The 27,337-nt window shown below is 47.3% G+C and overlaps 1 protein-coding gene across 1 annotated transcript in view; it reads left to right on the top strand.

The window, feature by feature from the left end:
• The window catches only part of RBFOX2 (RNA binding protein, fox-1 homolog 2), a 152,102-nt gene continuing 125,043 nt past the window's right edge, over positions 279–27,337 (top strand). Inside the window, exons 1-2 of the mRNA XM_021386197.1 lie at positions 279–540; positions 21,675–21,725. The gene's annotated coding sequence lies outside the window, so the exon portion shown is untranslated. The remainder of the gene's footprint in view (positions 541–21,674; positions 21,726–27,337) is intronic.

Below are 27,337 nucleotides of genomic sequence, written 5' to 3' on the forward strand. Positions count from 1 at the left end.
AAATAAGCAGAAAATCTATATGCTTTGGCTCCTATTGCAAGATATTATGTGGAGTTGATTCTCTTGGGTTTGATTCTTGATAAGGAGATGGTGCAAATACTCTCAAGAGCGGACAAATTGCCCAGTCTTGATGGCTTGTGTGCCTTGCTTGGTCATCAGGGTTAGTCAAAATAGATAGTCTACAGAAATACAATTATTATGGCCATTCTACTGAGCAGTTCCTTACTTCAGGTTAACAGTTTGATTCCTAAACTCTTGGATTTTGCAGTGAAGATGCAGAGGTTTGTCTGTGCCCAGTTCCTTCTGGGATTAGCAAGTTTTACTTTTGCTTCCAGAATAGGACTTTAAAGACCATCCCTAAATCTGTGGGCCCTTTGAGCAAAAGTAAACATGTGGCATTGTTCCCTGCTATGGGTGAATTCCTACCATTGTAAGACTCTCTCTGACTGTGACTTCCTGGGCAGGATTTTGATGATGAATACGGTCACACCAAGTAGTGGAGAACTTCTTAATAGGCCACTGTTCAACTTTAATTCCTAGGTAAGTATTGTTCTGTCTTGTATGGATGCTCCTGGGGTGCGGACGCTGTTGGGTGTTCAGCTTCGCTCTTGGCAAGACGTGTTTCTTTGTAATCATTGCTACATTGTGCTCATCGCAGGTGTAACTATCTGCATGAAGTTACAACCAGAAAATGCAGTGAATTTTATACAGGCTGCATTCTAAAAGCTGATCTATGGAAATAAGACTGTGCTGGGAAGCACGGATGGGATGTGGCACGTCTCGTCTCCTGGAGGCTGCTGCTGCTTCCCTGGGTGACTCAACAGAGACTTTCACCTCTGGCCACTGTTGAATTATTCCTGGGTCAGGACTCGCTGGAAGTTGTCTTGTTGAATGCTAATTCGACATGTTATGTGTGAAGATTATTAATTGGCGAGGTGGGAAAACCGGAGTGCCTGTGGGATGCTTTCCTCTTACCTGGATCAGCTCAAACAGTAAAAATGTACAGCATCCGGTAGAAAGGTTTCCTCTTCCTTGCACTGTTGTCAGTGAGAACCAAAAGCAAATTATGCTGTGTTCAGAGCCCTCTGACAGCATTGTCATAGCTTCTGCTTCTGTTTACAGATTTCCCATGTAGCTGAATTAAATTAACAAGACCAGTCAATTCATTGTTGCTGTATTTAACGCCCTGGGCAGCAACGAATCTGGCAAGGATGCAGCATCATTTTCACGTGCTGTTCGGAAGGGGAGGATGTACAGCAAAAAACGAAGCAGTGTTATTGCTTGGAGGAGAGGTTCACAGTAACAGCGAGGATGTCATAGAAAATGCTTCCAGCAACTCATTTTCCTCTGCCACTTGCAGGGTGGTCAGTCACTAGGTGGGCCAAGTTGTTTTTGTCATGTATTGGCTAGACAGAGACTAATGTATCCGCAGAGTTTATACAAGGCAGATAGCTTCACAGGAATCAAAGCAGATCTCTTGGTTCCTGTTCATAGATGTAATCCTTTGTTTTCAGCAGTTAAATATCCCTGTATTCTTTGGCCTAGCCTCCGTTATCATAGAACTGAGCCCTTCTTAAGTCCTTATGCATGTAATGGCATAACACTGATGCTGGGAAAAAAAAGTTGTGGTGTGAGAATGCACCCAGAGGAATGAATTGACTGCATCAGGCTGTTTGTGGAGAAACAGAGATCTCTGAGCGCTGGGTTCAGATGGTCCTCAAAGAGGGTGGTCTTTGGAGAGTGGTTTGGGAGTGCCAGGAGCTGCATGCTGCCACATCTTGTGCTGCTGCGGCTTATTGTGTTGTACAGCATCCTTCCCTAGCACCAGAGTTTGTTGAAATACACACATGGATCCGTATCCTGTTGTTAGAGGTGGTTTCTGTGGTAGCCACTGCGAGGTGACTCCCTGGATTGGGGTGTGTGGTGTGAAACCTCACCTTGCGGCTAAGCCGCTCTGACTGAAAGAAGCAGTCCTCTACCTCTGCTCTCTCTTCAGCTCTGATTTCTCCCTGCGTCGTGATCTCATAGAAAATGAATCATGCCAAACAGAAATTTGTCGCTGAAGCAAGCTGACTCAGCTGTGGTGGATCTTGTGGCTTGCAAGATAATCTTTAAAAAGAGGACAAGGTTCTCAAGCCTGCTGTTTGTCTGGAGAAGGACGTTGGACTGTGCCTTCTGGATCCTGATAGGTGCTGGGCTAGTTTATCTGACGTGTGATCTCTGTGTGCAGCATCTGCGTCTTCCTTGGGAGCTTCAACAGATCCCAAATGAAGGTGCCATAATGCCTGCCAGCTGAGCAGTGCTGCTTCCTCCATGGTACACTTGGGCTGACGCCACAGGGAGCAGGTCTGGAACACAAGTCGTAAGAGGATTGGCTGAGGGAATTCGGGCTGTTCAGTCTGGAGAAGAGGAGACTCAGGGGAGACCTCATCGTGCTCTACAAAGACCCTAAAAGAGGTTGTGGTGAGGAGGTTGGTTTCTTCTCCCAGGTAACAGCATTAGGATGAGAGGAAATGGCCTTTAGTTGTGCTGGGGGGTTCAGGTTAGATATGAGGAAAAACTTCTTTCCAGAAGAGTAGTGCTGCACTGGCACAGGCTGCCCAGGGAGGTGGTGCAGTCCCTGTCCCTGGAGGTGTTCCAGAACTGTGTGGATGTGGCACTGAGGACATGGTCAGTGGGCATGGTGGAGATGGGCTGGCGGTTGGACTAGGTGATCTCAGAGGTCTTTTCCAATCTCAGTGATTCTGTGATTCAAAGCATTTGGACAATGCTCTTGGACATAGGATTTGAATTTTGGTTGATCCTTGTGGTTTCCTTCCTATTCAGGCTATTCTGTGATTCAGTGAAAGTTGAGTGGATTTTTTTTCCTTCTTTCTTTTCTGTAGGACAGGGTTTAGTTCTCTAAACTGGCTCAGTGTGGAGTCAGACATCCCCAGCAAGGACTCAGGAGAAGGGAGTGAGTGTTGCAGGGCAGAGCTGGAAGCAGCTGTATTGGTCAGCCCAAGCGAGTCTGGTGCCATTAACATGGGACACACTCTTCTGGTTGAGGGTGAGATGGGAGGGCTGGGCAGAGGCTGTGAGTGACAGCGGACGCTGGGATCTGCAGTGTTCCTGGGGCTGCTATGTGGTTCAGAGTGTCCCTCTGCTCTTGTCCTCCCTTGGCTCCCCTGGTGAGAAGGGAGATGCATGTTCACTCACTCCGCTGCTTCTCCAGTGCACTGCATTTCAAAGTCCCCCACTTTGGTCCATGTCTGTGACATGCATGCGCACAAGTGCTGCCCTGGAAAATGGACCAAACATCAAAATCATTGTGAGTTGCCATGGCAGCTCTTGTCGCTGTGGGCTAATAGAAAGGCAATTCCTGCACATAGTGGAGGAGTGCATGGGGCCAGTGCAGAGGCTGCTCTGTGCCGGTGGCCCTGTGGTTGGGTTGGATAGGTTGGCTGTCACCGTGAGCTGTCAGGGGAGAGAAAGGCCAGGGATGCCTTGTAATGAAATTTGGCCGATCGTGCCGTGTTTCCACCTCCTGTGTAGGGATTCACACCCTTCCTTTTATTGTCTAGGAGTGTCTTGTTTGTAGATGGGTGTTTGCAGTTGAACACAGCACCTATCTGCGTGGTGGCTGTGAGCTGTCCCAGACAAACTGGGAGCTAGAAACCATCCTACAAGCTGAAGAAATTCGTCTGGCCCCTTTCCAGCTGTTTCCTCTCTGTAAATATTCCTTCTCGACTCTTACTTTGCTGTTTCCTGTAGGTTGAAGGTCATGATGTAAAACAGCTCCTATTTCCTTGGGGCGAAGCGGGTTGGCTACAGAAACGAAGGCGCCAGGGCGCTCGGTGAATTCTTTTGTGCTGCTGCACTAGCAGAAGGCCGTAGCGTTTTGCTTGTTGGCTTGCGTATAGACCTCTGCGTATCTGCAGGTGTCAGGGGGTAATAAAGGCAGCAGATGCTGATGGCTTTGTGCTTTTCCTAGTGAATTTTAAGCTAAAGGAAAATTGCATCCTTTATCTTTTTTTCAATAAATCGGACAGGGTGTGCTAAAGAAGTACCGGTGCAAACAGCACCATGCAAACACAATGCAAGCGCAAGGAGAATTATATAGAAGAGAGCTTGTAGAAAATCAATAAATTCTTTGAAAGGTTTGCGTTGGGGCGGGTGGGAGCTGTTAGCTCGCTGCTTATGTTAAAACTCAGGGATACCGAACCCTGTGCTGTTTGATAGTCCCTTCCAATTTGTGTGTCTTTCCTTGTCTTTCCAGGATGTGCCTTGAGACCTGTCCGCAGGGGAGCTCATTGCTTCAGCTTCTCCTGTGTTCTGGAGCCTATTGTGGTTCAGCCAAGCTGAGATGTGCCTTTGGTTCCCTTTGATGGGGAAATAGCGCTAGGGGGTGCAGGGAAGCGTGAGGTCCTGCGAAAGCGAGCAGGGTGAAACAGCCCTAGGGGGGGGTGATGTGGGGGCTGGTCTGAATGCCTCTGCCTCTGGGGGTCGGTCCCAGCAGCTGTTTCCAGCTGCCCCAGGACCCTGCCCTGCTGAGATGGCAGCGGTGACTCACTCACTGGGGATGGTTTTCTGGGGAGCGGCGGCAGCAGGATGAGGAAGGCTTCCTGCGCGTTTGATCCATCGGTAAAGATGATTCTGCCTCCGTGTAATTAGGGACTGCTGCTTTCCTTACTGGTGTACTGAAAGTAAATGGAGGAGCAGGTCTAATATACTCCAAGTTGCAAATGTCAAGTGTCGGTAGCTTTATTTTCCTCTCACCAAATCCGATTTGTTTTTAAGTGCTGCCGCTAAATCTAATGATGCAGTAATTCTTGTTTGTTAAAAAGAATGTGAGGTTGAGGCTGAGAGGGACTGTGTATTCTTCTCTGTTCTCTCTCTTTGCACTTTGTTACAAAGGAAGAGCTACCGGTGCATGCGTTTTGGTACAGTGCGGTCCAAGGTGTCTTGATCTCAAAGTGCCCTGTGCTAAATTTGTTTTTGGCTAACATAGAGTTAATGTTTTCTCTCTGCGTGGTTTTTGCTATGGTTTTGCACATTTCAAACATTACATCTGTGACAGTCAGCAGAGTGCAAAAACTGAAAAATGAAAAACCGCAGTGAAGACAATGAAGCTGCCGTCGAAGCCCAGGCTTGTGGGGATTTACTCGTGGTTTCGCATTGGGTTTGGGATTCTTTGTCTGCTGAGCTGCAGCCTGAGCCCTCGCGGGCTCCAGGGAGATGCGTAATGGGACGGACATCTGTGTGTAAGATGCCTTGCCCTGTACGTCTGCCCCTGTAGCAGGAAGAGCGGTGACAAATAGAAGTTTTTCCCACCCCCCAGGGATCCTGTGGGGCTCAGTGGACCTTATCCAGATTAATCTGCTCGTGCAGTGCCCCTGCACTGGTCTGAGCAGGGAGCAGACTGGAGCCTGACGTGCCTTAGATAGTGGAGTACCCTACACCCTGCAGGGTCAGACAGGACTTTCCTGGCCTTGGGAATCATGATCAAGCACAGCAATTTCAGCATAAGTTGTTTTCTGGGGGAGTGAGGGAGTCTGAAGAGGTGCTCTTTCATCTTGAGGTCTCTTTGTTCCAAGTGGGGGGTGAGAGTAACTTGTGCCTCTGGAGCTGAGCCTGTGCCGGCCTGTTCTCAGCCCGGTGGAGAGGGAGAGCTGGCCCTGCAGCGTGCGTGCCTCCACTCAGCTGCAGGCATTGCTGACCAGCAGGGTGGATTTTTTTTTTCCAAAAGCCCTTTCCTCCGATGTGTGACACAGTGTTAACAACCACATCTCTTTGAAGGCTAATGTTTTTCACATCTCCAAACGCTTTTCTTCTTTCCCCTCTCCCTGCTTTTCTTCTTTCCAATAACCTAACGCTGCCCGTTCCCATGGAAGATGAGATCTGCCCGTCTCCTCACCAGCTTTCCTCCCAGGGCCGGGCTGCTGGCAAGCACATGACGGTCCCAGCAGCATTCCCCTCCCAGCCTCACACAGGGAGCAGTGTGTGCGGGGACAAGCGGCCCTGTGTGGCTCTGCCGGCGGGCACCCGCAGCATGGCTTTGCCTTCCTTAGCACGATGTAAGTGATCGGGGGCCTGAATTATTCACTGCCTGGCTGGCTGTGGATATTGAGTTCCCTTGGGCTGTGTGCGTGCCCCGGTGCCCTGCGCCGTCTGGGCAATGGGTTGCTCAGAGCATCAGGTGTGCCCCTGAGCCATGTACCTGCAGGTTGGTGACATTGTGCAGCCCTGCAGTCTGTCCATCTGTGGCCTTTTTGCTGTTTGAACAGCTGTCGGCAGGTCTGCATTGGTTTCCAGCCACCTTTGTGCTCTACTAGTCTTATTAATCTGAATAATTTTATTGTTCAGTGCTTACAAGATCTCTACTGTTCACGTTATCGCATCTCATAAGAGCTCCTAAGGTGTGCTTTAAGCTTTTGGAGGAGTGTTTTGCACTTTTGTGAGAACTTCAGGATGTTTGCGTTGCTCCCAACCCTGCTTTGTTCCCCTCTTTCCATTTCAAGTAGTGACAGCAGGTGGCTGGTCCCTGGGGAAGCTGCCTGTGACCAGAGCGCTCTTTGGTCCCGGCTGATGGTGCTGGGATGGGGTTTCAGGTCCTCCTCTTGGCTGCGCCGAGCCCTGTTTTTTCACCTCTAATTGGATCATGTAAATCAGCTCTTTATTTATCTCGTCCTCTTTGTCCAGAATCTCCTTCTGCTGATTTTGTTGAATAAATCAGCCTTGCTGTTGGATTGGATTTTTTTCTTCCTGTTGATATTTTAAAAACTAGAGCAAAATAGGGGTAATTGAGCTGTGACCGATAATTTCCATCAGAAACTGACTTCTGTAGTAGAAATCATAAGCAAATGATTGAGTACAAAGTGACAGAATTTATTTCATTCTTTCTAAATCTTGTACTGATACAGCCCCCTGGGATTGCAGTGTACTGTAAAGTGCTTTGAGGTCCCTTGGGTCTGACAGATGTTAGGGAAAATAGAGCTCCCTCCCAGGGAGTGGGCTGGGGGGTATTTTTCCTGCTCAGCGTGGTCCTTCTGTGAACATGAGATCTTCATGGCCTCAGCTTGGGAACCTGGGGGTGGGTGTTCTGTCCCTTGTGCCCCTCTGAGCAGTGAGGCATGCTGCTCCTTCAGAATAGGTCCTGAAGCATGTCCAGAAAAGGGCAGCAGAGCTGTGAGGAGCCTGGAGTACAAGTCTGATGGGGAGCGGCTGAGGGAACTGGGGCTGTTCAGTCTGGAGATCAAGTGGCTCAAGGGAGACCTTATCACCCTCTGCAATGGCCTGAAAGGAGGTTGTGGTGAGCTGGGGGTTGGCCTCTTCTTCCCAGGTAACAGCAATCAGATGAGAGGGAATGGCCTCAAGTTGCTCCAGGGGAGGTTCAGGCTGGATAGTAGGAAAAAATTCTCAGAAAGAGCGGTGCTGCACTGGCACAGGCTGCCCAGGGAGGTGGTGCAGTCCCCGTCCCTGGAGGTGTTCCAGAACCGTGTGGATGTGGCACTGAGGGACATGGTCAGTGGGCATGGTGAGGGTGGGCTTATGCTTGGACTGCATGATCTCAGTGATCTTTTCCAGTCTTAATGATTCTGTGTATCTATGATCACTCGTTGTGACATTTCTGCAGTGAGTGGTGGAGGGGACCTGACGTGATTCCATGCAGTGAGAAACAGAACATAAATCCCAGGAAAGCCTGAATCGTCGCTTGTGTCAGTGAACATTGACCGGTGATTGAATTAAAAGGCTGGGAGCAAGGGAGCAGGGGGTGGTGATGCCCTTTATGTCCTTTGTGTAGTTGGGGATGGAGAGAGATGGTGTGTTCCCTGCCAGCAGAGAGGAACAAGTGAAGAGGGAAATGTCTGAAACAAGCTGCTTCTGATTGCTTTTAAAGCTGGGGGAAGAAGAAGGAAGAAGCGAGTAGCACAGGTGCTTCTCTGTAAGGTGTGCGTGTGTCCATGCAGCAGCCGAGAGAAGTTGATGGGGTCTGTGCAGGATGTGGAAATGTGGTTTTGCTGAGGACTGAAGCACTCAGACTACCCAGAAGAGGCAGGTGGGCTGGAGCTCTGGGTGGCGAGGCGTAAATTCCATGGGTTGAGAAGCTGGGCCTTGTTGTAGGTCTTGTCTCCCAGGCTGCAGGAGAGAGCTGGAGTTCGCTACCTATTTTTGACTTCTGTAACAGCAATGGGAGATGGAACTTCTCTTCCTTCTTTCCTCCTCCCCCCCACCTCCAAGAAGAGATTTTTGACTCCTTCCAGAAAGCAGCAGATTTCCAGCTCCTTCTCTTGTGCTTCCGCTCTGACAGAAGAGCAACAGGAGCGAGAAGCAATCTCAGTCAATCTGTGATTTGCACGTGCTGAGACCTTCTGTCTCAAATGTGTACAGTGCCTTTCTCTGCAGCTGAAAAAAAAAACAGCTTAACGCATGCAGCAGCAGCACCTCTGTGAAATTCCAGCATCTTCTTATATTTTTTTTTCCATTGCTGCTGCTTTAAAGCTGCAAGTAATCCTCCAGGCACTGACGCTGTCTGTTGCTAGACTCTGCCTGATGCAATGCTGTCTTCATGTTGGTTGGGATTTGGGAGGTTTGGTGTTTCACCCAGGAGGATTACAAGCTTCATTTTGACGCAAACACAGATACGCTGCGAGTGGTAGTGTTGGTGCTTCAACACTCGATTTTTGGCACTGAGAAGCTGCCCTGTAAGTCAGGCACCTTTTGTGGGCCTTTCTTCTCTTCTGTGGCAGCTTTTGTGCTGCAAATCCTCGCTGCTGTTGCTGAATGGTTTAGGGATCTGCCATGTTTTGGTTTTGGCCCAGTGCATTTAGAGATGTGTGCAATACGTGTGCACATATTTTATGAACATACATGCGCATGTTGTCCTCTGCAGCCATAATTTGGGTATTTTCTTGTAGTGCGTTAAGCAATGTGACTAATACCATGAAGTGTTTGTGCTTTCCCATTCCATTTCTCTCTCTAGGAAAAGCAGTACCTGCTCCTTCAAAATTTGCTTTTGGGAGTTTCTGTTCAACTTTTTAAAGGTAAATCAAAGATTTTGATGCACGTTTCTGTTAGAGGATGTGAAGTACGTATCTGCCCGCTGCTCCTGGGAAGTGATGGAAGCTGTGATGCTCCTGGGCTTCAGAAGTAGCTAGTTTGGCACTGCGACTTGTGTGAAAGCTCCCATGGAGATCTGCTCAGCCACTTGCATGGAGAACTGCAGCACGTCAGGGGATGAAATTGTCAGCTCCAGGTTCTGTGTGATCCGGAGCTTCCTAAAAGCCTGAAGCTTTGCGCTGTCACTGTCACCACGCTGTAGTCCAGCTGAGAGGTAATGAAAGCATTAATAATTGAAGGCAGGTCATTTTCCGTGTTGAGGCAGAGTCTCTCAGCTCTTGGACTGTGCAGACCATGTTACTGGAGGCTGTAGCAACGGGAAGAGATGCAGGAATATTTCTAAAATAAGGACCTTCTCTTGAGAATGTGCATGTTTAGGCTGCTAAATAGTGAAGTCTTCAACATGCCTCGTCCTACTGCCAACACCTTCCCCAGCATCAGCATCAGTCAATGCTTCAGTAGTTGGGCTTGTCAAATCCTTGGCATCCGCATGTCTGTACTGCGCGAGCAAGACACGAAGTAGGGCTGTACACTTGGGAGCAGAAGGAGAAGAAACAAGGCAATGCCCTTCCGTGCTAGTGTGATTTTGAGGTTGGCTCAATCAGATTGTAAAAGCCATGCTCTTAAAAGAAGGCATTTTGTATCAGCGTGTAGCTCAAGAAGGTTGAGATGTCATCTCCAAGTGTGCAGAGGAAAGGAGCACTTACAGCTGAATTTGTGGGGCTACAACTAGAGCTCTGAACAAAAATGTTGGCTGCATTTATAAAGAAACCTTGAAAAACAAAACCAAAGGAAGGCAGCAGTGCTTTGGCATGGTTTGAAGCTTTGGCTGCTGTTTGCCACGGTGCCTTTGGTCTGCCCTAGTACACCACCAGCTACACCACCAGTGTCTCTGTGCCTTATTTAAAATGTTTGTGTGTGTGGTGGGAGGGTCGCTGCCTTTTTGTTTCCTTCAGATGGATGTGCCACATAGGAAGAAACACGATGCTGTAATTTCAGGAGCCGAGTGCTTTCAGATCTCTGCTGTTCTGCATTTCATCTCCAGGCTTGGGGAGGGAAATGGAACTTCTTAATGCAAATAAATCTCCTGGGGCTGCACACGGAAGAGGTTTTTAGACTAAATTGTGAAGGAAACAAGATTTATGTGAATGTGCTATGACAATCCCTTCCCACGCACGCACACTTACGAACCAAGCGGTAATTACCATTGCATTTACAAGCTGGTAGGATCGCAATGCTGCCGTGCTCCTAAAAGCACCGTGAAAAACAAGAGATGGGGATGGGAAGGTCTGGATTAGGGCCGTGCTGAGGGAAGGGCAGTCAGGATAGTGGGTTATGTACGTGGAGCAGTCGCTGCCGGTTGTCCTGTACATGTGGAGCTCTGGGGCCTGTGGTGTGGGCTGCCTGCCTGGTGGGACTCCCACATGAGACTTGCATGTGGGGCTGGGGTTGCTGCTGTGGGAGGCTGAGCTGATCCCCCACAAATCTGTAAGGAACCAGTTTGGGTTAGCCCTCCGCTGGACAAGGGGCTTGTTTATTGCATTGCCCAGAAGGCAGGGAATAGATGGGGCTTTGATGCTTTTGTGTGGTACTGCAGGAATGTTCTGTCTGGGAGTTTGAGACCTCTGGGGATTGGTTGTCTTCTTCCAGTGGCTTTAGATGATCTGTAGAGGCAACAGGGTGGAGCTGGGGCTCTGTGAGGAGGCTGCTGGCTGTTTCTGAGGACTTCCCAGGCTCTGACTGAACTTAAAGCTGGTAAAACGAGGGAAAAATGCATCGCAGGGTTGCGAGGTGCTGCAGGGAAGAGCTGTGTCCATTTCCTATCTGGTCAGCAGAGCTCAGTCTCATGGGGTGCAGCAGCCTTCGTGGTTCAGTGCTGCAGTGAGCACAGAGGTCTCTGACACCTGTTCTGAGCTTCTCCAGGCCTGCTTTGTTCCTGGGGCCTCTTGTTCAATTTCAGTCTTATTTTTGTGGCTGATGGCTGTATTTAAACTTGGGATGCACAGTAGTATAAGAATATCCAGTGCATGAGACTGCTGGCATTCTCTCACTCTGTTTTTCCATTAATACATAAAGTTCTTGGCCTTTCTGGGTGGAATACAAGCAGCGGCAGCTTTTCCCTTATAAGCAGGACTAGTACTCTGATCTGGGCCAAACGTGAGAATGCAGAGCACTTAAAGACATCTCGCTGGATAATTTTGCTCTGTAGTGACACGGTCTTTCTTCAAAACACCTTCAGCATGGCTTGCGTTGCTCTGTGTGCAGTCAAATGGCAACAGCCCATGGGTATGGTTGGGTATTTCTGGTAGCTTAGGCAGGATTTTTTTTGTCATATGCTTGGCAGAGGGCATGCCCACAGTTACCACGCTGGCATCCCAAGGCAGCTCTGTTCAGCAGTTGTTGGCTTTGCAGGAGCAGCAAGGAGACTTGTATGACAAAAGTGGATTCCAAGGAGTCCTTGGTTAATGGTTGAGAAAACCTGTTATTTTAAGACACTATTTCTATGAATTGTCCTCTCATTATAGAGGGCCTTGGCATGTGGCCACATCTCATCCAGACTGCCTGTGGCCCTTAAAGAGATGGCACTTAGTTATAGAGTGGGTGTAAGAGGAAAGCAGAGATATGTTTTCTGTGGTGGAATGGCATTGCGTTGTAGCAGGAATCAGTCATGTTACTCTTTGTTTGTTATTGCTTAATTAGGATGTTGAAAGGTTAACTTTGATTTTGTTTTGATATGTTTCTACATTTTCGTAGGCAAATGTGTAGCACTTGGGTGTCTAATTAGAAGAAAAAACCCTGAAAAATACCGATGTGTGGGAGGGAGGCGAATAAAGGTAACGGCAAGGAGGGTGGGAAGGAACCCTGCGGGCTACGCTTTGTTGCGGAGGTGGCAGCCGTGGCAAGCTGTGTGCAGGGGAGTACCTCTGGAATAAACAAACTGCTCCGGGGTGATTGACTTCGGTAAAATTCAACAGTCACCACCTCTCCTTTTCCCTTTTAAAATACCAGCAAGCAGCCTGCAGGCGACAAGATGGCCCCCCAGTGTCTCCAGAGCCTGTGCTGGAGCAAAGGCTGAGCCCTTTGGATTGGAGATGGCTCCTTCAGGCTGTGGCCCTTTTGATTCCTGGCACCTCTGCAGTAGTGTGGAAGCATTACCGCTGCGGTGTGCTCTGTCTGCACTGGGGTCTTTCCACTTCAGATGAAACTAAAGCTCTTGCATGCGTCTGGTGCATTTGCTGTCATTTGTGTGCTGATTTGGCCCAGAAAGGAGAGTTCCCAGGGCCAGCAGTCAGTGAGCAGGCAGCTCCCTTTTGGGGATATTCTGGCTGCAGATGGACAGCGTCCAAGCTGGCCCTTGTAGGTGTGATTAGTGCCCTGAGTACCCTTTCACAGTGCTGCACAGACACTAAGAGGGGTCTAATCCTTCTATGCCCCCTTGCGATGCCATCTTGGGATGCCTCTTGTGAGCAGAAAGGGCTGCTGAGCCTTGCAGGGGGTTCCTTCTCGGCCATAGATGCCCTTTTGTTTGCCGCTGTTGCAGGGAGAGGAGCTTTCCAGGAGGGGGATGAAAGGGCCAGGCTTAATGGTCTTAAGAGTGACTTTTAAAATATTTTTTCTTTTTTTTTTTTTTTCTTTTTTTCTGGGAGGGAAGGCCTGAGAGTTGTTTCTCTCTAACTGTTTCCAGATGGTGCTGCTGGAGCACAAAGATTACCAGTGTGTTTGGGATGGCAAGGACTGAGACCCCCCCCCGCCCCCACCCCCAGTGCTTCCTGTGCAGCTCCACAATCGTGCAGGCTTAATCAGAAACAGCCGTGGCCGTGGGGCTCAGATGAAGCCTGCCTTTTCTTCACCCCCCCAGCCCCACCACCTCCCTCTTCCAGGCTTTTTAACCCCTCACTTCTCCATCTCTGGCCCCTCTGGCTTCTGCCCATTTCCTGGCTTGGTCGGTGGCCCTGGGCGCTGATACCCAGGAGGTGGAGCTGCCATTGTCTGAGTGACCCCAAGAGGTGATGTCTGTGGGGAAGGGAAGCGGTTTGTAAGGTGAACCTGGGAAAATCATCTCAGTAGCTATGTAGGGCAGTTTATGCAATCAGACCAGGATGTCCAGGGCACAGAAAATTTCTCTTGTACCTATTTGCCTGCAGGACTTGGTATACGGCGTGATTTTGGCCGAATCATGTTGTTGTGCCACTCTGTCGTCTTTGTGCCAATTTCCCTAAAAGTAAGGCAGATTTAATTTTATATTGCAGCCTCTTCACAGCCAACCCACAAATTAGTTTCAGCCTTCCCTTCTGCAAGTAATATAACAGCTATATTTTTTTTTCTGCAGAGTTGGAGTACGTTTCTTTCCTTTTAGCCTCTGAGCAACAGTGTCTGAGTATCTATCTGCAAGATCAGCCAAGGAGTTTGCGATCCACTGACTTCCCTTGTCTCAGATGTGTCTTCTCCCGTGTCCTGTTTGCTCCCATATTTCCCATCCTGTGTTCCTGGAAAAGCATAGGCAGAGAAACTGCCTGCAGAGGCAGAATACTGCTGACCTCCTTACCTTGCAAAAGCTTGTGGGTGCTGTGTTTGGGCAAGCTAGATTCTCACACCATGAACGTGTTGCCCTGTAATAAGTGGCTTAGAGCACGTGAAATGCTTCCCCAGCTGCATGTGGTAATTACAGCATGCAAAGGTGCCCCCAAGCGCTGGATTTTTAGAGCCTTGCTAGGAGCCCTGTTGTGTTCTTGTTGAGTAAGAGTGGAAGGGAAGATGAGCTGCCATTTTAAAATGCTTCTGCCTACTAAAAAGAGGATGGAAATCAATATTCTGTGCTATTGACTTCTGTGCATGCAGATTGTCCTTGTGTTTGCTGGATCATAGACGTCACGCTGTGCACAGTATTCCCAGGGGCTTTAACTTGTGCTGGATCTATTGTTGCCAGCATAGGTCATGGAGCAGCAGAGACAGGCTATATTTCCTCAATGCCTGGAGCGGGGTGAAGATGCTGCCGTATGTAGTCCAAAAAATGTACACTTTGCACATTTAAATTACTTTAAATTAATGAAATCTTATCTCTTTGAGATGCTGAAAACATCCCTTGGCTGATCTGGAAAATGAAAAACCCACTTGGTGGAAAGCTGCTTCTGACCTCTAGTAAGCTGCTTCCATTATTAAAAAAAAAAAAGGGTGGGGGGGAAACCACATTGGAGGAGAATCTGCATTGTTACAGAGAACCTCAGTAAAATACTTCCATTTTAGCTCTTCCATTTTAGCTGTGGAAGTGCATTCTGTGTATGAAAATCTCTCTTCTCTCTGCAGAGTTGCAGATGTCTGTATTGTAATGTCATGGGTTTTAAGATGACAGCAGCCATGAGTGTGTATTTGTATACTTCTTGCGTACTGCATTTTTAAGACTTGAAAGTTAAATGCAGTCTTCATGTGTGGTTTGGTCAAATATGTATTTGTGTGCCTTCGGTTCTGCAGCTTCTGTTATTACGGGCTAGTTACTGTTCCTGTAGAGTGTGTGTGTCTCTGTGTGTGTATATATATCCTACATATATATATATGTAGGATTTCCCTGGTCAGGAGTGCCCAGAGATCGGAATTAAGATATGTATTTTGAATGCATATGAATAAAGACACGATTGTAAGAAGCAGAAACTGTAAGGCTATGCATATATATGTTGTATTTGGAAGTAAAGCTTTTATTTGGTATCCATTTGTAGTGGTAGGAGTTTGTGAGGGAATCTGGGAGGAGAGGAGGAAATACCTCAGTGAAGCAGGGGATAGAGAAGATGTGGCAATGCCTCCTTCCTACCAGACAGTCGCACCGATAAGTTTGGGTGACTTCAACACTGCTTTGTTTGACAGGGACGCAGCCTCTCCCAGAAGTCACCCTGTTTTGTCTTACTGTCTACATCACAAGCTCGCCTGGCTAATTGCTCCAAACTATTCAAATCCTGATCAGGGCAGAAGGCTATTTTTATTAATCTGACATCACCTTCCTTTCTCGTCTCCACTATGTCACTGGGTAGCAAAACAACCTCGGGCTGGGTCTCTGCCCTGCAGAGCGCGTGTCTCTTGGCGTGCCGCTCTGCTCCGCAGCCTGCTTCCTGCTCGGGGAGCCCGCCGGGACCGGGTGCTCCCTCCTGCTGGCCTTGCTGACGTCCTGCTGCCCATGGCGGCCAGAAGGGAGCCTGCAAGCTACGGGCTGTGTGGGGCTGTGTGCTCTGGTGGTTGCCTGGGAAGGAGGGCTGCTTCTACCGGCACAAAGGAGCAGGGGAAGGAAGGCGAGAGGCCGGGGCTGTCTCTTTTTATTTAATTTTCTCTGTTTTTCCTGGCAGTGTCTCAGCCCACCACCTTCAGTATGGCTCAAGCTACGGCCTAGTGGGATGCACGTGGCAAGATGGCAGCCATTCAGGGAAACTGCGCGGCCTCGTTGGTGCACGGGGGCTGGCCTGCAGCTGCTGTGTGCAGCACTGCTCCCTGGCCTGTGGGAGGGAAGGCCCAGAGCCCTTCCAGGGCGTTTTGGGAATGTTGAAAAATGTCTGTCCTGGGTGGAAGACCCTGGTGGCTGCTCCCCAAGGGTGCCAAGGTGCTGTGATGAGGTGGGAGGCCCTCCACGGCCTGCACCCAGGAGGGATGGCCTCACTCTCTCTCCCGGCCCACTCGCTCTGGCTCCTCCTGAAAACACCATATTTCTAGGAGAACGGGAAAACTTGGAGGGGGCGGGCCCAGCTGGAGGTTGCTGTTGCTGCGGCAGCAGGCCAGAATTCCAGGAAGGAAGAGGGCCTGGATGGGCCTCCGGCCTCCAGGCCCCAGTGGAGTGAGGCCGGCACTGGAGCCCATGGTGGCGGTGCCTCTGGTGTTCCTTCCCTCAAAGCACAGGCTGGGTAATTCAGATACGGAAAGCCAGAGCCATGTGAGCCAGCACTCGTCCTCCAAGTGATCAAGGACAGCGGTGTGCAGCGTGCTTGGTGCGGCGCCTTTTATCAAAATCCCTTGCTTTTAGTCCCCCAAACACACTCTAGAATAAAAGAGGATGAGTAAGGAGTAAAGACTAAATCCTGCTGATTGCATCCCTGTAAGCATGGACTTACATGGACTGTTGTTGTCAGGATGCTAACGAGGAAGTGGATAAATGGAGGTTCTCTGCTGGATGATGTCTGTGTGGTTGGAGTCTGGCCAAAGCCGAGATCCAAATTTAATTGAAAGTGAAGACAGTTGAAGGGAAGCGTCCCACACTATAGATGCAGTTATTGGAACTGCAGAGTGATTAGTGAGAGCTATATATCAAATTAGGGTAAGTATCAAGGGAGAAGGGTGACATTAAGATCCATTTAAAAACTACTTTAGCTCATTTTTTTCATTAATAATCGGTAGTTCAGCTGTAGATGCTGCTTTTCCCATTAATTTTATCCACAGATAATTTGAGGTAGGGAAATGGCACAAACAATTGAGAAGGCAAACTAAACGCATCAGATGCATGTGGGAAAAGACGAAGCTGTTTCCTGTTTGCTTACATGCAGTGGTTTGTACAAGAAAGGGTCTAATGAAAGCATACCTGTTTTCATGGGAGCTGGTTATAAGGTCAAGGCATTTACCATTTTACTACTGACCCACCACAACTGAAGCACTGAAATGTCCATTTAGAGCCCACCCCCTTCAAAGCTTGGGGTTTCTGTCTCTCCTGCTATGTAAGATTTAAAGCAGAGAGGACAGTGAAACTACTGAGCTGCAGAGAACGGTACTGGGATTTCTGTCTGGCTCACAAGTGTTACTTTTTTCACAGCTGCCACTTTCAGATTAATAGCTTAGTTGCCAGTGCTTTTTTCAGCCTCTTTTTGTGAACATCTTAGTCTTTGTGTTCTGGAAAAGTGGCTTCTGTTTGTCTAGCTCAAGTCTCTGATAAATGGGTAGTTTTTGCTATTTTTTGCACTTCAAAATACCATTTTGCTTTCAGATGAAAGAAGTAACTTTCTGTCCTTGCTCTGGGTAGTCCTGGGATTCCCAGCGTCCTAGGGCTCACTCTCCACACATCTGTCCCAGCCTCCTGGCTGCTGTGCTGGTGGGAGCTCCTGGGGCAGCTGGAGCAGAGGGAAATGAGCTGTTTTGTCTCAGCTGTGCTCCTGTTGCCCAGACCCCAAGAGGTGGTTGTGAAACTTGAAAGAATTGCATTAACTTCACTCTGCTTTTCCTGGCGTGGTCAAGAAAGCAGGCATCTTGCAAACCCAGTGGAGAGATGGCTTGGTCTTATTTCTGAGGTTCTTTCTGCAGCTGAAGGGGCTTGATGCTTCAAGATGAAGTTTGGATTCAATGGGAAATCAATTCTCTGGCTTGGGAAATATGGATTAACTTACTGAGCTAATAGCGCCTGGTAGTGCAGCTTTAACCTTGCAGGCTTTAGGCTTAGTTTGGCAGTCAAGAAAATTCCTTATCAGGCTTCTCTGCTTGTTGAGTCTGGCAAAATGAGTCTGAGATGTAAAATTAATTTGTTCTGGGGTCAAGTTAGGTCAAAGAGAATTACTTCCTCCTTAAGTGAAAATTTAGCTTTATTTTAAAGGAAAAGGAGAGGAGACTTTTAGGCCTTCCATGATCCGTTACAGCTGTGATATATCTTCTAGATGACTGACTCTGCTGCAGTCCTCTCTGGCCTTCCTTAAGCTAGCAGCACATGCAGAGCTGGTCATTCCTTACTGATGTCCTGGTTTATGGTCAACTCTTTGTGTTTTCAAGATTCGCTGAATTTGACAACTTTTAAAATTTATCATATTGAGGAAAATGCCCTCAAAAAGTTGTCAAAAAAAAAAAAAAGAGAGAGATAATTGAACTTGTGTTAGCAAGGCTGGAATATGAAGGATTGGGGAAAATTTGAAGTAAGGTATGTTTAAGTCTTAATGGGCTCGACTGAACTGTGGTTATCATTTTTGTTCAATCCAGTTGGCCAGCCTGCAGAAGACTATTCCCAGAGTACAGAATGATGCGCGTGTGTCCCGTGGAAGCCCATGTGTGAGGTTGTCAGTACGGCTGAAATAAAATCACGATGTGTGCTGCAGAAATCTGATGTACTGTATTATTGTCTATTTTTCTCTCTCTGCTCTAAAGCAAATTGCAAGTACCTGAGAAATGTCTTTCAGTGGTAAACAAAGTAATGAAACATCCCAGTGGCAGCTTGATCTGATTTGGCAGGCTAGCACTGCCTAACTCGATTTCTCTGTGAATGTCTGGTTGCATGGTGGTAGAGAAAGAGATGGATAATTGCTGGGAGAAGGCGAGTTAGCTGGGGCTTCCCTCTCCTACCTGCTAAGGGAGGGAGGGTCCTTGCATGCTTGAGGGCAGGGTATCCGCATGTGATAAATGTTCTCACCCTCTCTTTTTCACATGGCATTTTGTGAGATGAGCTTGGTGCCTCAGCAGGGTGAGGTGATGCAGCCATATCCCTGCGCTCTCTGCTGCCTGCGATCCCCTGCTCCCTGACAGGGCCCTCTCTGGATGCTCTGCACTGTCCCATCCCAGGCACAGGAGTTTAACTCCTTCACTTTCTGCTCTGTTTAGTTTACAACAAAAGCAAGCTCCGTGTGGAATAATCATGCAGCAGGCCCTGGATTCACCATTAGTGACCTGTAAAATTGGCAGCGCTGGAGATTATTGGCGGGAGACAGTTTCCCTAGGCGCTTCCTGCCTTCTCTTGGAGAGCGAGGTTCAATTAGAGCAATGATACGCACAGCGGGGATTTTGCAAATAGTTCAGTACTTCGTGATAGTCTTGCTGTATGAAAGGCAGAGGTAGCTTTGACCCTTTAATGACCTTACTGTTCCAGCTGCTACCCTCTTTCTAACCTCTGCTTTTTCCAAGCTCTTGCTTCCTGAAGTAACCTTCTTTCACCTCTTCATTTACCTTCTGTTGTAATGATATCCCTCAAATATTTATGCTCTGCCATTTATGGATTTTGTCCTGAAAAACAACGTGGAGCTTGATGGATCTGTTTTCTTCCACTGGATTTTATTCTTCTTCTTTCTTTTAGACATCTTATGTGCCACGGACCATCCTTAGATCTCTGTGAGCGCATCTCATTTCCTTTTCACACTCCTGTGATGTGCTTCTACTCATCAAACTATTCTGTTTCTGAAAGTGATTTCAGTGCATTCAGGTCCTTTGTTTTCAGGAATCTCACAAAATTGTTGGGCTTGTCTCTTTTCTGTCCCTGCTTTGTGGTGACAGTTCATTTCCTTAGTCCCTGATGTGATAAATAACATCATCCTCAAAAGGATGATTTCTGTTTTCCTTTATTATTATGTTCTGCTTGTGTTCACAGCCCATGTCTTCAGCAGCTGTAGCGGTATCTTCTCCATTTATTCCTTACTCACTGTGTATTCAAGGCATTGTTGGCACATGTGCGTGTTGAAAGCACTGACCTTCTACGTGTGTGTACAAAGTGCTGTTCAGATTGGTCCTGGAACAGTCTCACAGGAGAACAGAAACAGGAGGTGGATGTTTATTGCACTCATCTAGGTTGGTAGACTGTGTGGGAGAAGCATCAATCAAAGTGTTTTCTTGCAGTGTGCACTTACTGTGGGGGAATGGAGGAAGTAATAGCTGTGCATTTCATAGAATCACAGAAACATTTTGGCTGGAAAAGACCTCTAAGATCACCCAGTCCAACCACCAACCCATCCCGTCCATGCCCATTAACCATGTCCCTCAGTGCCACATCCACACGGTTCTGGAACACCTCCAGGGATGGTGACTGCACCGCGGCCCCGGGCACCCTGTTGATGTCACTTGGTAAACCCAAAAGCTGGGTAACCCTGTAGCACCAGAGCTGTCCATCTCCTCTTGCTTTGTCAGGTCTCTGTGTGCTTGCTTCTTCCGTTCTGTATTTGTGGAGATTTGTATTTTACCTGCTTGGTGGCTGTCAGTGCTTGAGAAGAAGGTACTCGCAGGGCAGTCCACATAATTAATGACCGTGAATCCCCCAAACTGGCTGCTGGAAGTTGTGCTGTCCTTGAAGCTTGTATACACTGCGTGCTGCCCCAGCTGTAGTGTGAGCCTGAAGATGAAGTTTGATGTTTCCTGGCAAGTTTCCGCAGACAATCCCCTGGGCAGATCTGAAGAGAAGGAGGATGAATGCAAACTTAAAATAGCATTGCTAGGCTCTGTATTGAATTATTAGTGAGTTGCTCTTTAGCAGATGTTGCGTTAAAGCATTTGTGTGTAAACTGTGAAATTATGCCCATGGTGGTGTGCCCTGCGTAGGGCAGAAGCTGGGTCACTGGTAGGAGCTGGCGGGTGGGAACACTGGGAAAACAAAACCTGAAGGATCTCGACAAAAACTTCAGAAGGTCTGAAGGTAGCTGAGATATGTGATCACTGTCAGCTGCAGGCCCAGCATAACTTTGCTTTTGACCACTTGGGATTGTCTTGCTATGTTTTGTCAGCGTCTCTACCCTCCCCAAGAGCTGCTGTAGAAAGTGCAGGGCTGGCTTAGGAGTTTCTCCTTGTCGGCCATAACAAGAGAGAGGAACGGACTTGGAAACTGATTGTGGAGGACTGCTGGCCTCCTTTCTTGCCAGCCCTCTGCAGGGAGCTGCTCACAAGTTGGCATGGGTACCAGTGTGGAGCCAGGAGTTGGACCTGATGATCCTTGTGGGCCCGTTCCAACTTGGTTTATTTTATGATTCTACAAAAAAGGCATTGTGTAGTTTAGTTCAGCCTCCCCGAGGGGTGAAGGATGCACACATGGGGCACGTGTGAGTGCCCTCTCTCTGTTTTGAATAGGAAGTGTTGGAAGGAGAGTATTGGAGAAGAAATTAAGACTGAGAAATAAGCAGAAGTTAACGTTTAGGCATTATCATGAACTGTGTTATCTTAATCCCTGCTGCACAGGTAAAATATAGAAGAGTCTGGGAATTCAATGGAGAAATTCCAGAAGTGTTGGAGGTTCATATGTTCCCAAAGAGCAAGGTGACACTAACATGAGGAACGTAGGCTTAGGGTCCCTTCAGGGCTGACGGAAGAAAGTCTAGAGGATTGATTTCCTATTGTGTGAGTTATTGCTTAGGCTTCAAAGGGTAATTGAAGTTGTACCAACTGCTTTTTAAGCTTGTGTTAAGCTATTAGTGTAGTTTTTGAAAAGGAGAAAATTGACGCTTTTATGGCTAATGTTTAGGGGAGCATCAAGAAGAATCAAGACCGGGTGGCTTGGGCAGTAACTTCTGTCATTTTTTGTTCTGTTTGGTTTTCCTGGCAGTAAATGATGTTTGCATATAAAAATTATTTGGAAAAATTAAAAAAAAAAAATACACACTTGAAGTTATAGGGGGTAAGGTAGGTTTAGTTTATCCTTATTTTTATGGCTTTGATTTTTTAATTTTCCTTTTGCACAACTTGGCAATATGTAGGTGAAAATGAATCTTAGGCATATTGGCTTACATGGGTAATAGGAAGTTAGCAGTGTGCTTTAATCTTCGCTCTTTCTTCCCCTGTTTCATGCATGTTCTTGTTTTTGGCTGAGTTAAGACAGACCTGTAATTACTTGGTTTCCATTCCTTGTAACCACTACATTCACTCTTTGTTTTCTTGTCTTGCAGAACGAGCCTCTGACTTCAGGTTATCATGGATACCCAGCAAGAGACAATCAAGTAAGAGTCTGATTGCAGTAAATGTGTGCGTGCGTTTCTGTACACTTGTGGATGTTTTGTCTGACAGCTTCGTGACCATCTTGTTAAGGAGTGGAAATTATTTTGTTCTGTTGTGCAGTGCTTGTGGAGATCTAGATGGTGAGCTGAATGTGGCCTCCAGCAGTATGTGGCAACGTGCCTGGTGAGGAGTTAAAAATGAACCACATTACCAGTGGCTCGGGAAATTCTTTATACTTAAAAATTTTGTAGCTTAAAATCCCCATCCTAAGCTCCCGCTGTATCTCCTCAGAGTTAATGAATGTAAATGTTTAGTGTTCCCCTGTTTTATTGTGGGAATTCCAGCACTGGGGGGGCAAGACAACAGTGAGTTTGAGAGCCTCCTGTGCTAGCTTTTTTGGTGGAGTAGGGAATGCCGTGCCCCATTGGGTTGTTCTACTTTCTGTGAGCTTCTCTTACCTTCCTTTCATGTCCTACAGGGCTCCTGCCCATTGCTCTCATTCAGGGTATTCTCATTCTGCGGCAGTAAAAAATTATTCTGTTCAGTGCATTGCATCTGTAAGCATTCTCTCGCGTCCTGGCAGAAGACGGAGAAATCCCAGTTGATGAATTTGTGCAAGGGAAGGAGGAGATGCTTTGGAACAAATGAAATTTAATGGATTATAAGATACAACTGTCACGCATTAAATCTCCCTTCTTGGAATGGAGGTGCTTTTTTTTTCTTTTCAGTTTTCTGTGCTGCAAAGCAGAGCACAAACCAGTGTAACAGGAAATTAATATGCACGGAAAATCAATAATGCAGCACATTTCAGTAATGAACAAATAATAAAAAACTGAAATCAAGTTCTTTAATCCTCTCAGGTACTGCTATATAAAGAAAGTGATTTTCATCATGTCTTGATGTGGCCTGGGTGTATACAGCAGCAGCTTAAAGAGAGATATTTTTGTAAAGGAACTGCAGCATAGTGCAGCATCAGCAATTGAAGAGCTCAAGCCTTTGGTGCTTGTAATGTGTGTATGAATTTCAGTGTAGGAGGGAGTTACTCAGAATGCCTGTTGGGATATACTAAACTGTTAACCAGCACAAATAGATAATATGTGCTGCGATGCTCTGGGAGTTGTGTTCCTACTTATCCAGGCTAAGTAAGGAATGCTGGCATTGAGAGTCAGAGCCGGTCCTGGATCCTTGAAGCAGTTCCCATCTGCTTTCGGTTTTTACATCCTGGTAGCAGTGTCCGCACTGTATTTCGTGTTTCACTGTACCCATTTAGGTGTGGTTTGGGGTCACCTTGGAGTCTCACGTTGGTGTCCTGTTTCGTGAGTTTCCTCATTCTCATCGCTCAATAACTTCTGATTTGAAAATTCGGAGCTGCTGTTGCTGACTGCTCACTAGAGCAGAGGCGATGCTCATGGGAAGCCTTATGGCAACCAGGGGTGAAGTGAGGGCTGTGGACTGGGCAGTCCCACAGGGCGCAGTGTGGGTGAGCACAGGGAGGGATGTGTGTTAACCAGCGTGCGTGCGTCCTTCAGACCGCATGTTCCTTCAGGGAAGTTTCACAGTGGACAAACAGCTTTAGTTTCACTTGGGTGTTTTCATTTTAGCAAATATTTGTTAAGAAATAAATACATACGTTTATCTGTTCTAGGTAATATCTTGATCTGCGGTAGAAGTTTTTCCTTCCTTCATGGCCCTGAAACAGATTAGATTCAGGTCTGGTTTTCGCTAATGAGGTTCCAAGGCTTTTAGCTAATCTGATTGGGAGCCTCTAAGATAACAGCAGTAGAAGGAAGGCCTCTCTTGCCACAGGCTGGGGCTGGTGTGGGAGAGGCAGCGCTGCCTGATGCATCGCTTGCTTTTCTGCACTCCGGAGGGAGGAAGGAAGTGGTGTGAGATTGTGTGCATCCTGACCCTGTAACAAAGTAATTATGAGATGTGGGAACAATTGTGTCAGATTTCTCCCTATCATCAGTTTAGGAACTGGATTTGAGCTGGAAAGTGTAAGTCTGTGCATCTTGCTCTTTGCCATTGCACTTATTTGTAAATAACAGGTACTGTATTAAGTACTTTACTATTACACTTATTTAATTTAAATACGGTACCGTGCTTTTTACCACAATGTTTTCCTTAGCAGAAGTAGCAGGGCTGAGGCTTATTTTCAGGGCACCTCGTTGTGTGACCACAGTAATCCGGCTAGAAGTGCTCTGGATATAACTTACCCTTTCTTTCACCTTACGTATCGTCCTCTTCCTTTGCTTAATTTGTATGTCCTTTTCCTTGCTTCCAGCTCTCAGTTCCACTAATTGCTGGCTGCAAACCTCTCACTATGCTGTTTTTACACCCTCTAGTGGTTAAACCGTACCCAGATGTTCCAGATTACAGTTTTTCTTACCGCCAGTGGAAATCAGTGATTGGTTTGAGTCCTTGCTTTGGCAGTTTGGGAATGCTTAGGTCTACAGTACAAAGTTTATCTTGTATCCTTTCCCAAATATTTAAGCGTTCTGTCATCATCACACATGGGCAAGCAGCACTGAGGCAAAGCAGACGGGTTCATGCAGAGGCTGGGTTTCTCTTAATTCAGGTGTTACTTGATTGCTTTAAGACAACCCGTAGCACAGCATGCCTGTTTCTTGCCTGTCCTGACAGAATACTTTTTTTGTGGTAGTAGGGCTTGAAGAGCACGAGTGCTAAATCTGTATGATAAAACTTTTCATAAAATGAGAAGGCTTTCTGTTGCTGTAAGTGTTGCACTGCTTGGGCTGTTAAAGCTGTGTAAGGAGCTGAAAAGCTCTCTGGGACTGTCTTCCAGAATTCAGGGTTTGTTCTGTGGATGTCTAATGCATACACAGGCGTGGCAGGATGCCCCTGCTTTTCCCAGAGCTGGACTGATGGCAAGAACGATGCGTTCCGTAAAGGGAGAATATGGGAAGCATTAGCATAATGCTGTTAACCGAGATGAAGACCAAGTCTTTCGGTGAAGAGAGCTCATTCTCTGGGGACTGTTCAGTTCTGTATCCCTCTGTTGGGCCTGCCAGCAAAATGGTGTTTCTTTTTTTGTAACATGAGTGCCTGCCTGAAATGCAGTGAAGCAAGACTTCTTTGCTTCATTTCCCAGGCTGTGACAAACAGCTCTGAGATACTATGAGTTTGTCTCAACATGGAAAATGACTAGTGCAGCTATACTGATATAACTTTTACGTACAGACAAACTCGTCGAGAATACTCTGCCTCTGGAAAGCTGTTCCATACTAAGTATGCCAGCTTGTTTTATATATAACCAAGGCCTGTGTCTTATTGCTTTAGTGCTTTTTGTATGTATTAGACATGGTACCTAAAATTTGTTTGAGTTACTGCTGAATACTGGCACTTCTCTGGCAGCATTTGGCAGCTGCGCAGAGTAAATATGTTCTCCAGTAGGAAGCAAAATGAGCAAGAACACCTTGTTCAGCTCCCATTGAAGGGAAGAGAAGAGGAGAGAGACTTTATGCAAGCAGGAGGTAATTGCACACACCCAGAACTGGGTTAGGATGTTAGAGCTGTTAAACCTTCTCTGTTATGGGAAGTGATCCTCATCCATCACAGTGGGTTACAGTGTTGATTTGAAGCCTCTTTTTAAAAGCTTGTACTTCCATGAGTGCCGTTCTGAAATTAAACTGGGCCATTGGCTTGGTACTAATGTGCTGGAAACATCATTACCTGTCACAAGTGACACTTCCTTCAGTGCCCTAATTTCAGAGGCTGATCTACCATCTGAGTGCTCACCAGGCCTGACCTGTCATTCCTGTGTATGTAGATGAGCCTGTAGCCTTGGTGCCCATGGCAACTACTAGGAACAGCTTTATCACCATCCCTTCCACTGGAGTTCAAGCTTAAGGTGAAATGCTGTTAAATCCTCTCCAATTGTCAGCCTTTTCCCCTGGGTTGCTGCTTGCTCGCTGCATTGCTGTAGTCTGTTGGAGCATTGCAGGCACCAGCAGGCTGCCTGTAGTTCCTCCCCGTGGCTGAGAGCAGGTCTGGATGAACAGCACAGCAGTCTGTGAGAAGAGGAAGCCTTCCTTCTCGCTTTTCTTCTGTTTATTTTCATTGCAAGGCCCCCTCTTAGTGTGGGGAGCTCAGCAAGGAAGCCCTTTATCCTGAGGTGTGAGGGATGTATGAGCTCCCACAGTGATGTGGGGCAGTGGGGTGGGACCTTGCCTTGGAGGCCCTGCTGCTCCCCTCCCCTGGTGCTCTCTGCCCCCAGCTGCAGGGTTCTTGGGAGAGAGCTCACAGGGAATCCTCTGGCCTCTTGTCTGAGTGCTCTGGGCTTCTTTTATCCATCTTCCTCCTCTCTTCACTGTGTAGATGAAGTGTGAATTTGGGGATATCACCACAACTTGCTTAGCAGCTTGGTGGTTCAGTATGGACCTCGGGGCAATCCCAAGCACAGATACAGGATGGGCAGAGAATGGCTTGAGAGCAGCCCTGAGGACAAGGATTTGGGGATGCTGCTTGATGAAAGATTCAACGTGAGCCAGCAATGTGCACTTGCAGCCCAGAAGGCCAACCGTATCCTGGGCTGCATCAAGAGAAGTGTGACCAGCAGGGAGAGGGAGGTGATTCTGCCTCTCTGCTCTGCTCTTGTGAGATCCCACTTGGAGTGCTGCATCCAGTTCTGGTGCCCTCAACACAAGGACATGGAGCTGTTGGAGCAGGTCCAGAGGAGGGCCATGAAGATGATCAGAGGGCTGGAGCAACTCTCCTACAGTGACAGGTTGAGAGAGCTGGGGCTCTTCAGCCTGGAGAGAAGGCTCTGAGGGGACCTTATAGCAGCCTTCCACTACCTGAGGGGGTTCTACAGGAAGGCTGAGGAGGTACTTTTTATAAGGGCATGTAGTGACCAGATAAGGGGCAATAGCTTTAAACTGGAAGAGGATAGATTTAGACTAGATATTAGGAAGAAATTATTTACTGTGAGGGTGGTGAGATGCTGGAACAGGTTGCTAAGCGAGGCTGTGGATGTCCCCTCTCTGGAAGCATTCAAGGCCAGGCTGGATGGGGCTTTGAGCAACCTGGCCTAGTGGGAGGTGTCCCTGCCTATAGCAGGGGGGTTGGAAGTGGATGATCTTAAAGGTCTGTTCCAACCCAATCCATTCTGTGATTCTATGATTAGAGTATCCACAAAAATCTCTTTGTTTACAGTATTAACTGACTGAGATGCTCTCATCATAAAATAAATAAAAATAAATACTACTTCTGGGAGAATATGGCTTGCCACTTGTTTGTCATTATTTGTACAACAGTAGCACCAACCACAGTCTTTCCAGGTATGATGATTTCATGTCTGAAGAGCTTAAATCCTTAAGCAGTGTTCCTAAAAACCGGTTTGGTTTTTAATTTGTTTTCCTATTTGTATCTGTGATGGAAATACATCCTCTCGTGAGCATGCTAACTTACTATGTAAGTAGTAGGATTGCAGCAGGAGAAGTGTTATGTTATTAAGGAGCTGAAAGGGGGGGGTTGGTGTTTGTGGGTTTTAGGTTTGCTTGCCACTTAACTTTACCCTTTTGGTTTGAGTGAAGTATATTTAATGCAAGTCCTTAAACTGAGGGACAGAGGGGAGGGATAAAAGCCTTAAATA

Source organism: Numida meleagris, chromosome 1 (assembly GCF_002078875.1).
Source record: "Numida meleagris isolate 19003 breed g44 Domestic line chromosome 1, NumMel1.0, whole genome shotgun sequence".
Classification (NCBI taxonomy): Eukaryota; Metazoa; Chordata; class Aves; order Galliformes; family Numididae; genus Numida; species Numida meleagris.